We start from the raw sequence: 15,030 nt of genomic DNA, 5'->3' as shown, positions 1-15,030 counted from the left end.
ACTATGCACTGCGCGGTATTTACAAGATGGCGTTCAGCCACTTTTTGTGGCTTAACACCACCTTGTAAATACGGCACCTTAGCATTCAGCGCTTTCCCTGGAAGGGGCGTGCAATGGGTGTTGCTGTGAGGGTGCCACAGCAACACCATAGCATTTTGATGCTGCTCGAGATTTAGGAGTTGTCTTAAATCTGCGTCAGTGCCAAAATCCAACGCCATCCCAGGGGTATCGTTAGAGTGGCGCACTGAGGAGAAATGTTTTCATTTCTGCAGCAAACATAGAAGTAAGAGCAAATCACCATTGAAGATTTTTCTTTTGGCCAGGAAGGTGTCCCTTCCTGCACAAAAACAATTTCCCCCTCAACGCAGTCATCCTTGTACCATGGTGCAAGAACGGCTGCGTTGGCGCTCAGCAGCTAATTTAGAGCTGGCGCAGGGGGAAGCACAGGGGTGCGCTGCATTCTACTAAATACGATGCTTCCCTGCATTTTGAAAATGACGGAGCGTGGGGCTTGCAAATTTGGCACAGCGTAGCGCTCAGTCATTTTCTTGTAAATCTGGGACAAAATGTCTAAAGGATAGAGGCTTTTTATGTCATGTTCGATGACGACCATGCAAATGACTCTAGTCATACTGCAGAAGAGAGCACCATGTGGTGTTTCTTGCTTTGGGATGTAGTCTCCCACTCTCTGCCACCAACCCTCGGAGCAGGGTGGGATCCGTAGCGCTTCTGTGCCCCGGCTCGTTGGTCTAGGGGTATGATTCTCGCTTCGGGTGCGAGAGGTCCCGGGTTCAGATCCCGGACGAGCCCATTTTAGCGGAAAACAATCAAATCCTGCTCAAAATACACAACCCCTCAACATTTCTCATTCCACTCGAAGCATTGTTGCGCAAAACATATTTTTTGCCTCAGGCGAAAAATGGATTACAATGCCTTGGCTTCCTTCCTGCTTGCTCTCAGTGCGCCCTGTGTGATGATTTCACAGGCTTGCGTTCCTGGCATTTAGGCATCAGATATTTGTCTGTCTCTGCCCGCAGCTGTGACTTTTCAGGACGTCTGAGTGTATGCATGCTGGCTGACACCGCTGCAATTTTCACACTTACCCCTCGCATTCTGAGCAACTGCTGATCAAGTATAGAGGAAATCGGGCAAACATATGAGGGGAACTGTGCTCCTTCAGTCAAGCCAGCAAGCTTGTTTCTGTAGTGTAGTGGTTATCACATTTGCCTCACACGCAAAAGGTCCCCGGTTCGACACTGGGCAGCAGTAGCTTTCGTGTTTGCTCACTAAAACCTCAGTCTCTCTCAATGCACACTTAGACAGAAATGACCTTTAAAAACTTGTGACCTGTGTAAAATGTGCTTTACTATTGCAGGACGATAAAAAGTTATCTGCATCCCTCGGTGGTCGTGCATGAGCCTTGTTTCTTGTTCTGTTTTTTTTTTTTTTCTTGGCCATGTTATATTGTGGGGCCTTTAAAGCTGTGACTTAGATAGGAACATTGCAAGCGGCAGCATCAACAAGTGCAGACTGAAGAGTCAGACCTGCACAATGTATTAGCTGTCAGGATGGCCGAGTGGTCTAAGGTGCCAGACTCAAGAGAGCTTGATCTTCAGTGAAGCTGAGCCTTCTGGTCTCTTCATGGAGGCGTGGGTTCAAATCCCACTTCTGACAGGTGTATTTTCTTCCCTTAAATCTTGCTCTGCTTGCAGAGCCAGCTCCTCACACCACTATCTTTGGAAGCTGCTGTGGCATGTGAGGAGAAATCCACCAACCCATCGGCTGGGCCCTCAATCAAAATTCTGTGTATTACTGGAAGGGGCATCTCAGGCACACCTTCTGTTAGAGCTGCACTTTATGACAGTAACTACCATGCTGGTTTCTACTTAAGCAGTTGATTCTATCGTTTGAAGTGAGTCTCTCCTGCCACCTTTTGGGCAAAGAAGACACTGCCCCTGCAACAACACAGGCAGACAAGCTCAAACTGGGTTTCTTGGTTAGGCTTGCGGAGCATATTGGCAATGGTGCCTCCTCGTGACTTGCAATTTACATGAAGAAGACAGAGAGGCAGCTGGGAGTAGGCAGTACCCATGAACCCCTGAACACTGTCTTGCGACTTGCACACAATTCTGAAATGAGGCGGGGGAAAGGAGGTGATTTCCCCATCAAGGGCCATTCCGGGAAATCAGACACCCCGCGTCTCCCAGGTGAGTGTTTCAGGCCTATGAGCCACTACTATAAATCTCGCCTGATCGAGCGCTGAGCGAGCAAGTGTGCTTGAATCCAAGAGGCATGCTTCTCTTGCTCAAGAGCTAGCAGGCCCTTCAGTGCTTCTGGTCTGGAAGTCTAAGGTGCAAGGGTCCAGGACTTGCAGAGGGTTACAACTACCAGAAAGGGTCTGCTTTTCACATCAGTGCCCTAGTTCAGCTCACTGGCACAGGGCATCTTGACTACCTCTTTCCTTGCTAGAGACAAACAAAAAATCCTTGACAGAAAACATCAATTGCTATGGCACGCTTAGAGAGAGAGCCTCCAAATGGCCCTGCTTTCCTGAAAGATGCTTCAGAAGATGTTTCAAATGCCTCTGCAGCAGCAGTCTAGTTGGTGTAGGGGTATGATTCTCGCTTCGGGTGTGAGAGGACATTGGTTCAAATCCCTGACAAACCCTTACCTTTATAGGTTCAGTCTGTGTTTTAAACAGGAGTATTTCTGCTTTTCACTCTTGTAAGATGTCATGTTGCAATGCAATACATGCTTTATACCTGCGTTGAGACGGTTCAGCATCATGAAGGTATGCGAGATTTCTTTGCAACTGCTTTTCTGTGCTGGAGCAGCAGTGCTCATAGGAACATTAAATGCACAGTGCTTCTCCATGGTAATTTCGGGTCCAGTTCTGAAATCACCTCTTGGAATGAAAGTGATGCCAGTTCCTTTCTTCCAAGGCAAGAGATCGTGTTCCGGAAGGCTCAGCTTTGAGCGTCATGAACATTGGCCCTCAGTCCTTGCATCCCAGTCCAATGCAGAGCCACATAAAGCAAGCAGGTGTGTCTGTTTCCATAGTGTGGTGGTTCCAGTACAATGCATAGCCACATGAAGCAAACCGGCAAGTGTGTCTGTTTGTGTAGTGTAGTGGTTATCATGCGCACCTCACATGCAAAAGGTCCCTGGTTCAAAGCCAAGCAAAAACAGCAAGTCGCTGGTCTTTTTCCCAGTATTTGCATTTCCTGACTCAGCTGACAGGCAAGCTGAGATAAAAGAGACTGTGTCTATCCCTCACCATCGTGAGGTACTACGCTCCTGGGGCATCTGTCACAGCTCACCAAGAGGAGTTGCGCCAGCTTACGTCAGTCAGTTGCTCACTGTTTGACCTTTGCATTGAAGCCTGAGCCTACCGCATTCAAGCCAGCCAAGGAAGGAAGGTATGAGAGCGAAAATAGCTTTCCTGCCCTCACCAAGAACACACACCTTGAGCAAATAAGGTGCCAGACTTACAAGGCCCAATCGCCAACGGAGCATCACTTTTAGTGACGCCCCGGTGGCACTATGCACTGCGCGGTATTTACAAGATGGCGTTCAGCCACCTTTTGTGGCTTAACACCACCTTGTAAATACGGCACCTTAGCATTCAGCGCTTTCCCTGGAAGGGGCGTGCAATGGGTGTTGCTGTTAGTGTGCCACAGCAACACCATAGCATTTTGATGCTGCTCCAGATTTAGGAGTTGTCGTAAATCTGCGTCAGCGCCAAAATCCAACGCCATCCCAGGGGTATCGTTAGAGTGGCGCACTGAGGAGAAATGTTTTCATTTCTCCTCGTTTTTTCTCTTTCTATGTGTGCTGCATTCTGCAGCACACATAGAAGTAAGAGCAAATCACCATTGAAGATTTTTCTTTTGGCCAGGAAGGTGTCCCGTCCTGCACAAAAACAATTTCCCCCTCAACGCAGTCATCCTTGTACCATGGTGCAAGAACGGCTGCGTTGGCGCTCAGCATCTAATTTAGAGCTGGCGCAGGGGGAAGCACAGGGGTGCGCTGTATTCTACTAAATACGACACTTCCCTGCATTTTGAAAATGACGGAGCGTAGGGCTTGCAAATTTGGCACAGCGTCGCGCTCAGTCATTTTCTTGTAAATCTGGGACAAAATGTCTAAAGGATAGAGGCTTTTTATGTCATGTTCGATGACGACCATGCAAATGACTCTAGTCATACTGCAGAAGAGAGCACCATGTGGAGTTTCTTGCTTTGGGATGTAGTCTCCCACTCTCTGCCACCAACCCTCGGAGCAGGGTTTGAGCCGTAGTGCTTCTGTGCCCAGGCTCGTTGGTCTAGGGGTATGATTCTCGCTTTGGGTGCGAGAGGTCCCTGGTTCAAATCCCCAACGAGCCCATTTTAGCGGAAAACAATCAAATCCTGCTCAAAATACACAACCCCTCAACATTTCTCATTCCACTCGAAGCATTGTTGCGCAAAACATATTTTTTGCCTCAGGCGAAAAATGGATTACAATGCCTTGGCTTCCTTCCTGCTTGCTCTCAGTGCGCCCTGTGTGATGATTTCACAGGCTTGCGTTCCTGGCATTTAGGCATCAGATATTTGTCTGTCTCTGCCCGCAGCTGTGACTTTTCAGGACGTCTGAGTGTATGCATGCTGGCTGACACCGCTGCAATTTTCACACTTACCCCTCGCATTCTGAGCAACTGCTGATCAAGTATAGAGGAAATCGGGCAAACATATGAGGGGAACTGTGCTCCTTCAGTCAAGCCAGCAAGCTTGTTTCTCTAGTCTAGTGGTTATCACATTTGCCTCACACGCAAAAGGTCCCCGGTTCGACACTGGGCAGCAGTAGCTTTTGTGTTTGCTCACTAAAACCTCAGTCTCTCTCAACGCACACTTAGACAGAAATTACCTTTAAAAACTTGTTACCTGTATAAAATGTGCTTTACTATTGCAGGACGATAAAAAGTTATCTGCATCCCTCGGTGGTCGTGCATGTGCCTTGTTTCTTGTTCTGTTTTTTTTTTTTTTCTTGGCCATGTTATATTGTGGGGCCTTTAAAGCTGTGACTTTGATAGGAACATTGCAAGCGGCAGCATCAACAAGTGCAGACTGAAGAGTCAGACCTGCACAATGTTTTGGCTGTCAGGATGGCCGAGTGGTCTAAGGTGCCAGACTCAAGAGAGCTTGATCTTCAGTGAAGCTGAGCCTTCTGGCCTCTTCATGGAGGCGTGGGTTCAAATCCCACTCCTAAGAGGTGTGTTTTCTTCCCTTAAATCTTGCTCTGCTTGCACAGCCAGCTCCTCACACCACTATCTTTCGAAGCTGCTGTGGCATGTGAGGAGAAATCCACCAACCCATCGGCTGGCCCCTCAATCAAAATTCTGTGTATTACTGGAAGGGGCATCTCAGGCACACCTTCTGTTAGAGCTGCACTTTATGACAGTAACTACCATGCTGGTTTCTACTTAAGCAGTTGATTCTATCGTTTGAAGTGAGTCTCTCCTGCCACCTTTTGGGCAAAGAAGACACTGCCCCTGCAACAACACAGGCAGACAAGCTCAAACTGGGTTTCTTGGTTAGGTGGGCGGAGCATATATTGCAATGGTGCCTCCTCGTGACTTGCAATTTACATGAAGAAGACAGAGAGGCAGCTGGGAGTAGGCAGTACCCATGAACCCCTGAACACTGTCTTGCGACTTGCACACAATTCTGAAATGAGGCGGGGGAAAGGAGGTGATTTCCCCATCAAGGGCCATTCTGGGAAATCAGCCACCCGCGTCTCCCAGGTGAGTGTTTCAGGCCTATGAGCCACTACTATAAATCTCGCCTGATTGAGCGCTGAGCAAGCAAGTGTGCTTGAATCCAAGAGGCATGCTTCTCTGGCTCAAGAGCTAGCAGGCCCTTCAGTGCTTCTGGTCTGGAAGTCTAAGGTGCAAGGGTCCAGGACTTGCAGAGGGTTACAACTACCAGAAAGGGTCTGCTTTTCACATCAGTGCCCTAGTTCAGCTCACTGGCACAGGGCATCTTGACTACCTCTTTCCTTGCTAGAGACTAACAAAAAATCCTTGACAGAAAACATCAATTGCTATGGCACGCTTAGAAAGAGAGCCTCCAAATGGCCCTGCTTTCCTGAAAGACGCTTCAGAAGATGTTTCAAATGCCTCTACAGCAGCAGTCTAGTTGGTGTAGGGGTATGATTCTCGCTTCGGGTGTGAGAGGACCTTGGTTCAAATCCCAGACAAACCCTTACCTTTATAGTTTCAGTCTGTGTTTTAAACATGAGTATTTCTGCCTTTCACTCTTGTAAGATGTCATGTTGCAATGCAATACATGCTTTATACCTGCGTTGAGACGGTTCAGCATCATGAAGGTATGCGAGATTTCTTTGCAACTGCTTTTCTGTGCTGGAGCAGCAGTGCTCATAGGAACATTAAATGCACAGTGCTTCTCCATGGTAATTTCGGGTCCAGTTCTGAAATCACCTCTTGGAATGAAAGTGATACCAGTTCCTTTCTTCCAAGGCAAGAGATCGTGTTCCGGAAGGCTCAGCTTTGAGCGTCATGAACATTGGCCCTCAGTCCTTGCATCCCAGTCCAATGCAGAGCCACATAAAACAAGCAGGTGTGTCTGTTTCCATAGAGTGGTGGTTCCAGTACAATGCATAGCCACATGAAGCAAACCGGCAAGTGTGTCTGTTTGTGTAGTGTAGTGGTTATCATGCGCACCTCACATGCAAAAGGTCCCTGGTTCGAAGCCAAGCAAAAACAGCAAGTCGCTGGGCTTTTTCCCAGTATTTGCAGTTCCTGACTCAGCTGACAGGCAAGCTGAGATAAAAGAGACTGTGTCTATCCCTCACCATCGTGAGGTACTACGCTCCTGGGGCATCTGTCACAGCTCACCAAGAGGAGTTGCGCCAGCTTACGTCAGTCAGTTGTGATAGAGCGTTCCGTACTAATAAATTACCTGTATTTGGACGCTCTTGGGTCGATGAATCTTTTGACCAAGTGGGGCTCTCTTCACCCGAGATTAGTCAATTTAATCTAATCAATAATCAATAACGAACATAAGCAATGCCCTGATCAACATAACACTTCACAATTAATCCAGAAAACATTTCGGCGAACCATGACCTTTCGGCCATGAATAACCACACCAGTTCATTCAAAGTTAATGAATTTATTTCCCTATATTAACAAAGCTAGCACAATATAAATGTGTCTCAACACCAAATGATATATGTAAATGAACATTAATAGCTGTCCATAACGGCGGAAAAGATGCAATCTATGCAGCATTTGAATAACAATGCATTCGATAATAGCAACGCAAACCACTAAAACTATAATCTGTAATGAGCTAATTGCATACATTAGTCAGCATAACAAGGTCTCAAATTGCATCGTGCAACAAATGAATCCTCATCTAACCTCAAATTAGCATCTGCATGTGGGACTTCATGCAAAAACAATTTAGCAACATTGATTTGGAAAACTCCTAACTAGGGCTCTTATCAAAAATCAGCAGTTGGTTACCTAAAAAGAAACACAATGCAATTGTACATTTTCCTTTCATATTTACCAAATTCAATCAGCATTCAAGGAAGTCTTCGTCTCACAGGTACCGGTTTCGATCTGCATGGGACGGGGCAAAGGGGGCAGGGTGGACGGGGCAATTGCCTCACAGCGGCAAGATAAAAGGACAAAACTACTACTTTATGCAAAGGGGCAGATCAAAGTTAAAGTCTCTAGGGCGAGAATTACTTAAAGTCTCTTTCTCTCGATTAGAGAAAGCATCAAAGTCTCATTCAAAATGGCGTCGAACATCAATTGGCATCGTAGAAGATGGCAAAATGACGAGGTCGGCAAGATGGGCCATAATGGCTGCAATGGAATGGCTAATGTCCGATGGCTAATGGCTAATGGCTGCTTTCTTCTTGTGCACCGGGTTTAAATAAACAACAGTTCAAGTCCAGTAGGGTCTTCCATTGGAGGGTTCATAGGTTGGCTTCAAATTGTCCAATCAAAAACAACAATTCACAAGCTTCTACCTAGGCATACATTATCCTTGGAGTCGGGAACGTAAGTTGCAACATATTTTACCAATTAACTCACTTTCAGAGCTTCCATTGTCTGCACCTGCAGATTGACCTTGGAGCAAAGAAGAAGATGCCAGGCTGGCACGAAACCTTAAAGATAAGCATGTGAACCGATCTCACTGGAAAAGTACAGCTTCAAGCAGGAATACACGTTTTATTAGCACATTAGAAAAACACGAGCATCTAAACCGTGAGACAAGGCAACTAGGCCGAAGCCTCCACTAAAGTTATGCTAAGTTAAAACATTTCAAACAAGCAAATCATGGCACACGTTTACGGTTATGCCAGATTAGTACAATTCTAATACATCACGTTATATAAAGCACGCTTATAAATGTTGGCGAACTACTCTGAGGGCACATTTGTCCCCGTACAATCATTATTAGTTCGGTTAAACTCACACTTGATTATTGCGGCACTACGTTTATGCGCTAATAAATGTAAAACCTTCATTTCTGCGTCATCAATCCCTCCTCTGATGACTATTTGTCATCACACAAAACTATTCCCACAAATTTTATTCCATTAAAATTCTGTCAGTTCTCTTTGCCTTTTAGTTCCCCTTGTTCTTGCCTTGTATTCTTCTGCCATTCTTTTCATCATTTTCTCTTCCTTCCTTCTCTTAATTCTTGCCATGATCATTAGTATTCCCTTCTTTATTCCCCAAATCCCAAAGATGCAAATTAGTACTATTAGTATTCCCTGTATTATTTTTAGTAATATTCCATTCCAAATGCCACCAAGCCAATTTCCCACTGAAGCAACTCCCTTTCCAACCTTCTCCCAAACTCCTGGTTCTTTCAATTCCTTCAAGTCTGCACTCTCTTTTGTTAGATTTGCAAGCATTGTTTTAATCTTCACACTGTTGTCTGGTATATACGTGCAACAGTGACGCGCACCAAGCATTTTGCAAACGCCGCCATCCTTTGCAAAAAGAATGTCTAGGGCAAGCCTGTTTTGAAGAGTCATAGCTCTTTCTGCTGCAAGTTCAGCATCCATCAGGATTATAGCACCTGAAAACTTTGTCAACATGTTATCCACTATAGTAGACAACTTTCTTATTTTGATGGAATTCAACACAACTCCCAATGAAGGAATCATGGCTCCAAATATATCTCCTACCACAGCAGCTGCGGTCTCTCTTTTCTGGATACGATGAGATCCAGTCGTCTTTGGAATCACCGATAGGTCATCCAGTTGATAAACCTTTGGGAACACTGTACCCAAATAACATCTCCCCCACCATCCCTTTGGAAGACGATAATAGGCATTATGCCCACAAATGTAATATACACCAGGTATGACAGGGTCAAGTCCGTTCAGCATGAATGTCCATTTGGCCTTAAAGATAAACGTATGTTTACATTCACTCGCTCCCACGAAAATGTTATCATAATAAGATTCACCACGATATATACAAAATTTCCCTACATGCCAAGCGTCTAAAGCTATTTTTCCTTGTGTTTTTATTGCGGCAAAAGCATAATTATCTACTGAAGTCCTCTTACTTAGCTCTTTTTCTAATTTCGCATTCATTTGTGCCCTTCTATCATCTGTGCGATCTAAAAAGCTTATTTCTACTGCAGAGAGCGAGCAGGTAAGGTTTTCCCTATGAGCGTGAGCTGTTTCAAAAGGTTGCATTGGCTCGAAAAATTCCCTCATTATTTTAGCATCCCAATCTTTAGCAATCTGGCTTAGTTGCGTTATTATAGGAACATATGCAAAGGTAACATCATAATTTGAATAAAAATACTGTATGTTAGTTTGACCATAAAATCTAGAAGTTACTAAACTACATGTAATCCCATATGTAAGAGGCATGTGGTGATAAGTCACCCCTTCCGTTACCGATGTCGGTATCTGTGTACACACATAACAATCTTTCGCATCCATAGTCTCAACATATTCTGTTAGTAGGCGATAGAAAACATTATACGAAAGTTCCTTCTTATCATGCAAGTGTATCTCATCTAATTCTAGTCTTTTCAATGCGGTTAGTTCAGTGACAATAACAGGAGCAGAAGTAGAAGCATCAATTTTCTCATTCTCACCCTTACCACGCGTTGCAAGCACTATTGCCATTATTATTAGTACACATGCAGTTATCAAGCCTATACACGCATATTTACAATATTTCACTCTACTGTTTTGTGTAGCGTACTTAGTCATGATCTGTATAGAATCAGAGAGCTAGAAGCACTTATAAAGAAACGATTTAGCAATTAGTTACAAAGCTGAACGAGCGCAATGTTCACACAGTTTTCTTCAGGAGCCCAGTCACTTATCGGTTAGCAGCATTTGTCTCAATTCGGCAATAACTCAGTCTTTTATCAGTTAGCAACGTTGTCTCAAATCGGGTTTAAGAGTCAATCAGGTTATCAAAGTCTTATCAAGTTAGCAAATGTCTCATCCGGTTTAGCAATGTCTCAGCTGGTTGTATCACGTTAGATTATAGCAAGCAATGTCATTTATCACCCTTTCAATCAATAGTGTCCATAAAACTTTTCTTTTCTATTGGTATCTCTTCTTCTTCGTTCTCGAGGCTAAGAGATACAAATTCGTCGGTCCAATCGTCATTGACTACATATGCCCATTCTGGACCGGAATATCTCCTGTTTGGTATCCTTTTCCTTTTCAATTTTGCATCTCTCTTCGATTCTGCCTCACTGGTACTTTCCTCTTTGGCCAAGTCTTTTTCTTCACTTGATGTTGGTACCACGACAGACACTTCCTTTCTTTTCTCTTTCACTCTTGGCCCTTCACTGTCGTTCAACGTTTCTCTAGTTCTTAGTTTTACTGGTGATATATTTGGTCTTCTCTTTGCACTGTGTCCACTTGATGGACCTGCGATCTCTTCTAAGGAAGTTTGAACAGTTTTGTTCTGTTCTGCCTTGTCCCCTCCTTCTGGGGAGTCAATCAGGTTTTTCTTTTCTTTTTCTGTACCGTCTGCTTCTGGGAAAGCCCTCCTCTGATCAGGCTCTCCTGCTTCTTCACCTCTTTCGAGCCCTTTGTCACCGTTACTTTCTTCAGGCTCTTTGTTACCTTCAGCTGCTTCAGGCTCTTTGTTACCTTCAGCTGCTTCAGGCTCTTTGCTACCTTCAGCTGCTTCGTCGCTGTCTGAGGTTTCTCCTTGGTCTTCCCCAAGTGAATCGGTTGTTTCGTCCTCAGAGAATATTTCTCTCTCTTCTATTTCTGCCTGTTCGCTTCTAGTTCTGTTTTGCTCTGTCTCAGCGCTCGGCACTTTGTTATCAGGTACTGGCAGTTTCAGTGCTTCAACTTCCTCATCTGTGGGACACAACACCTTCTTTGTATGACTGGCGTGAATCCAGTTGGGAACTCCCGCACACTTCACAGCGGTAGTGTTCGTCAGGATCACTTGGAAAGGGCCTTTCCAACGGGGTTCCAGACACGACTTCCTCACGTGCTTCTTTATCACGACCCAGTCACCTGCTTTCAGTGTGTGTCCTGGACCTTGGATCGGTGACAAGGTGGTTGCTTCCACCTGGTTAGAGAAAGAGCGAACCACGTCAGCCAGACCTTTGCAGTAGTCTAACACCATATCATCTGTAATATTCAAAAGCGCGTTTGCGGGAACTGCAGGAAGTCTCATGGCCCTGCCCATGAGAATTTCGTGCGGGGACAATCCAGTCTTTCTGTCAGGGGTGTTTCTCATTGACATTAACACCAAAGGCAATGCGTCAGGCCATTTCAAATTTGTCGATGCACATATTTTCGCCATTCTTGATTTCAGTGTACCATTCATCTGTTCCACCAGTCCTGAGGCTTCAGGGCGATAGCTACAATGCAGTTTTTGCTCAATGTTCAGCGCTGCGCAAAGTAACTTTATCACCTCGTTATTGAAGTGACTTCCTCTATCTGATTCTAAAGAGATCGGGAATCCGAAACGTGGTATCAACTCCCTCAACAATAGTTTTGCAACTGTAAGGCTGTCATTTCTACGTGTGGGGTATGCTTCAATCCAGTGACTAAAAATGCACACAATCACCAACACATACTTCAGACCCCCATGCACAGGCATCTCAATAAAGTCCATCTGCATTCTGCTGAACGGGCCACCCGCCCTGCCAATGTGGCTCACGTTCACAACCGTTCCCTTGCCTGGGTTCATCTGCTGACAAATGACACAACGATGGCAAACTGCTTCTGCAACTTGACGGAATCTGGGGTTAAACCAATCAGTTTTGAACAATCTTATCATGGCATCTCTCCCTAGGTGGGCCTGCCCATGATAGAACCGCGCTAGCTGCGATAAGAGACTATTTGGTAAAACAAATTTTCCCTCATTTGAAACCCATAACTCATCTGGTCTCCTTGTACATTGTGACTTAATCCAGGAAGCTCTTTCATCCTCCCTGACGCTATTCTGTAATGCTTTTAGTTCATCCATTGTATCCACGACCTTCAAGGCAAATGCTTCAGCTGGTTCGAGTTCTGGTTCACTTATCAAATTCCATTCATCCCTGAGCAATATACAGTTCAAGGCACAAAATCTTGCGACTTGATCCGCATATGTATTTCCCAGAGAAACATAGTCCTGTCCTTTTGTATGAGCACTACACTTTACCACTGCAATTTCGGCTGGCATCTGAATGGCGTGTAACAATTCCCTTATTCTCTCCCCGTTTTTCACTGGGGACCCTGAAGAGGTCAGGAAACCTCTCTGTGACCATAGTTGCCCAAAGTCGTGCACAATTCCAAACCCGTACTGACTGTCAGTGTAAATGGTAACCTTCATCAATGTAGACAGTTGGCATGCTCTTGTAAGGGCTACAAGCTCTGCTACTTGTGCGGAATAGACTCCTTGAAGCCAGGATGCTTCCAAGACACCTGTTACAGTACATACAGCATATCCTGCTTTCAAAATTCCCAACCCATCTCTTAGACATGAACCATCAACAAAAATAATATGGTCATTTTCATCAAGCTTAGTATCCCTAATATCAGGTCGGGGTTTTGTGCAAAATTCAGTCACCTGAAGGCAGTCGTGCTCGACGTCTTCAGCGTTCTCAATTTCAGCATTTTCACCGGGAAGCAAGGTTGCTGGATTCAACGTAGTGCACCTTTTCAGCTGCACATTCGGTGAGCCCAGAATTATTGTTTCATACCTTGTGAGTCTTGCTCCAGTCATGTGTTCCTTTCGGGAGCGGGTCAAAAGTATCTCAACTGAGTGAGGGACCATGACTGTTAATGGGTGTCCCATCACTATTCCTTCACTCTGAGTGAGGCTGATACCAACTGCTGCTACGGCGCGCAAACACCCTGGCAGTGCTGCTGCGACCGGATCCAAAGTAGCTGAAAAATACGCTACTGGTCTGTTTATGCCACCATGGGCTTGGGTCAAGACAGACAAAGAACATGCATCACGTTCATGACAAAACAATGTGAAAGGCTTTGTGTAATCAGGCATACCTAAAGCTGGAGCCCTGCACATGCATTCTTTCAATTCAATAAAAGCATCCATCTCATCTCCTTTCAGCTCAATTTCATCCAAGGCATCCTTCTGGGTCAGTTTCAGTAAAGGCTTTGCTAGAGTTGAAAAGTTGGGAATCCACTGGCGACAGTAGCTCACCATCCCCAAAAACTTCCTCACCTCCCTCCTCGTCTTTGGTGGACTCATTTGAAGTACTCTTGTTATTCTTTCCTTCATTATTCTCCGTGACCCTTTCTCTATTTGATGACCCAAGTATTTTACTTTCTTCTGACAGAACTGCAACTTTGAAGGAGACACCTTGTGTCCATTCCTTCCCAAATGGTTCAGTAGAGCAATGGTGTCGGCTGTGCAGCCACTTTCTGTCTTAGATGCAATCAGTAAGTCATCGATGTACTGTACTAGGGTTGACTCGAATGGCAATTCTAACGCTTCCAAGTCTTTCTTTAGAATCTGATTGAAAATTGACGGTGACTCCGAAAACCCTTGAGGAATTCGACACCAACTGTAAACTCTGTCTAAGAATTTGAAACAAAAGAGAAATTGGCTGTCCTCATGAAGAGGCACCGAAAAGAATGCTTGTGACAAGTCAATGACTGAGAACCACTCGGCATCGCAAGGGACTTGAAACATTATCACAGCTGGATTCGGTACTACAGGGCAGCATTTAATTATGATGTCATTTATTTTCCTCAAGTCCTGCACGATTCGGACCTTTCCACTCGGCTTTATTAGTCCCATGATTGGTGAATTACATGGACTGCTTAACACTTCTTTCAGTACTCCCTGTTTTACAAACTCGTCAATGAGTTGGGCGACTTTCATGAGGGTGTCTTGTGCCATGTGGTATTGTGGGGTCTGGGGAAAGGTTACATTGGGTTTTACGGTCACTTTCACTGGTTCCACTCCTTTCACCAATCCCACCTCTTTTCCTGTCACATCCCACACTTCCTTTCCGACTGTTTCCCGTAATTCAGCTGGAATATCTTCTTCAGTTATCATCGGAAAAAGGTTAATCAGAGGATATTCTTCATCGACAGTTTCCATCTCATCCCCTTCTACACTGTCCTCTTCTTCCCCATCACTGCTCGTCTGAATTCTAATTCCATCGTTCGAACACATAATCGAACATCCCAATTTGCACAATAGGTCTCTCCCTAACAGTGCTATCGGGCTTGAGTCACATACCACAAATTTATGTAACCCTTGATAGTTACCAATTCTGACTTGTACTGGATCTGTGATTGGGTTCGTCAGGTGCCTGTTTGCTACTCCCACTACTTGAACTGTTCTCCCTGAGAGTGGCAAATTTGGTACTTCAATGCTCCTAACAGTTGAACGTGTGGCTCCTGTGTCAACCAAGAATGAAACACGATGACCCATAACTCTTCCCTCCACATATGGACCCTTTTGATCAACTTCCAAGGATGCTGCAAGCACACAATTTCCCTCCTCATCTGAACTTTCACTCTCCCATACATTGTTTATTC

General features: G+C 45.1%; 1 non-coding gene across 1 annotated transcript; it reads left to right on the top strand.

The window, feature by feature from the left end:
* The first annotated feature begins 738 nt into the window (after positions 1–738).
* TRNAP-CGG (transfer RNA proline (anticodon CGG)) lies at positions 739–810 on the top strand. The gene has a single exon. It is a non-coding gene; the product is annotated as a tRNA-Pro (tRNA).
* The last annotated feature ends 14,220 nt before the right edge of the window (positions 811–15,030 follow it).

This window comes from Pleurodeles waltl, unplaced genomic scaffold (assembly GCF_031143425.1).
Source record: "Pleurodeles waltl isolate 20211129_DDA unplaced genomic scaffold, aPleWal1.hap1.20221129 scaffold_72, whole genome shotgun sequence".
NCBI lineage: Eukaryota > Metazoa > Chordata > Amphibia > Caudata > Salamandridae > Pleurodeles > Pleurodeles waltl.
The sequence above is the reverse complement of the archived record's forward strand: the minus strand, read 5'-3'. Positions and strand labels throughout refer to the sequence as shown.